The sequence below is a fragment of the Crocodylus siamensis genome, chromosome 4, assembly GCF_052110815.1.
Source record: "Crocodylus siamensis isolate JL-2025a chromosome 4, ASM5211081v1, whole genome shotgun sequence".
In the NCBI taxonomy this organism is placed as follows: domain Eukaryota; kingdom Metazoa; phylum Chordata; order Crocodylia; family Crocodylidae; genus Crocodylus; species Crocodylus siamensis.
The window spans coordinates 58,742,895-58,744,937 of record NC_143398.1 but is presented as its reverse complement, the minus strand read 5'-3'; positions in this window follow the sequence as shown (position 1 = coordinate 58,744,937).

The following is a 2,043-nucleotide window of genomic DNA, read 5'->3' as shown; positions in this document are numbered from 1 at the left end:
AGGCAATGGCTGTGTACATTCAAATAACCTGGAAGAATTTTCTCAGGATTGTTCTCCTGGTACAGAAACTTATCCAAAGCTGTGTGTACAGGCATTTGAATGTGGAGGCCCAGAAGAGTGACACTGCCAGTGCTGATACCGTGCCCAGGGTGCAGGGAGTCCTGTGCACATCTTAATCTACTCTGTAGGCTCTCTTAGCCCGCTTGGTGACAAATGGCAGAAGTGCAGAGGGTAGCTCTGACTGGCTGACCCAGACTGCTTAGGCTCAGCCTGTGTTTCCCTGCAGCACAATGTGCAGATTGGGAAGGGGGTACTGTGCTCCCTGCTGGAGCAGCGCAATCCAGCGAGTGACACACTGTCTCCCTGTGGGGAATGCTGGAGGGCTATGTTCTCCTTTGAGAGAGGCCAGGGCAGGTACAGACATTCACTCTCTCAGGAGAAACTCTTCTGGGAATGATTTAACCATGGTTATTGCCATGCAATCACAAGTCAAACAGTCTCTGCCCCAACAAGCTTCTCCCATAAGCATAAGACAAATGACAACAATAGCACCCAATTTCATTACATACAAAGGGAGATCCCTCAAGAGGAAAACACTTAACAGCACACCTTATTACAATCATGCTTATAAATTACCTCTGGACTAAAGCCAAAACTGCACAGCCAGCCCTCTTTTCACATGGGAATCAGGGACAGACCTCTGAGATGGATGGTTGTTTCTCTGGTGCCAGCATCTTTACTTTTGCTACTCAGCCTTCAGAGTTCTTCATATCAGGGCCAATAGCCAAGAATACAGATTTACAAGTGTGTAGAGAAGGGAAAATAACTGACCTGTAATTCTCCTGCTTTCAAGATGTCAGCTGACAGGATTCTTGGTGCTTGGTCCCTTTGTCTTGGCAGGCAATGGGGTTGCTTGGAGTTAAGACACAAAGGTCCTATGAACCAGTATCTTTAAAAAAAATAAGCTGTAATATGATCATTCAAAGACATCTCAATATTAAGCTGAACCTATGTCACTTTGAAGTTATGCCATTTTAAAACAAACATCGCTCCTTTGCCAGAATAAAAAGCAATGACAAACTAATGATACTCATTTACATTTACTATGCTCCTGAAATGTAATACTGATAATCCAGCTATATCAGCCTTAGTTTCTCACTTAGCATTTTGAACAGAATGAACTAGTTTCACTTTTTTCCAAGTGCTGATGTAAAACTGAGGTGAAATGTAATCAAAACCACAAATGACAATTTTGCAGAAAGACAAATTCTTAAGTATTAAGAGCCTGATCCAAAATCTTTTGTAATCAACAAAAGTCTTTGCATTGTCTTTAATGAATATTGATTCAAACTTTAAGTAACTCCAACCAAAAAAATACGTATATGATTTTTCAACAGATAAATGCTTGATATGCAATATTTTATTAATGTATAAAATATAGAAATTAATAGGTTATCCATCAAGTTTGACTTTGTGACGCTGGGTTTACATCTGAGATCTTGGAGCTGACAGACTTATTCACACCACCAGGCTACCCCAAAGTGCTATGTTTATATTCCAAGACAAACAGGCAACCATTATAATAAGGAATACCAAAATAGAGAAGATAAAAGACTTGATTTAACTGTATAGCAGTATACACATTTACATTTCTAAAGTAGCTGCATGGAATCCAGCAACTGTTTTTCAGCATGTACATTTGATACTGATTGTTCTTTTGAACATATAGTTAGTTATACAACGTATTTAATGATTAAGCAAATGTACTACAAAATCCTAGCATAATAGTACAGAATAATAAACATCACAACTGTACAGCACAGATTAAAAAAAATCCCTTGATATTTGACAAGCAGTACAGCCAAACAAAGGCCAAAGTCAAACATTATTTTTTTACCTTCTTGAAAATGGGAAGAATGTGAAGTGGTTGACTGTAATGTAAATTTTTCTAGACATTGGAAAAGGCATTTAATAGAAACTAAGAACGACAGACAGAAATGGTAGATTTAGTTAACTGTATATATAGCCCTCAAAATACAGGAT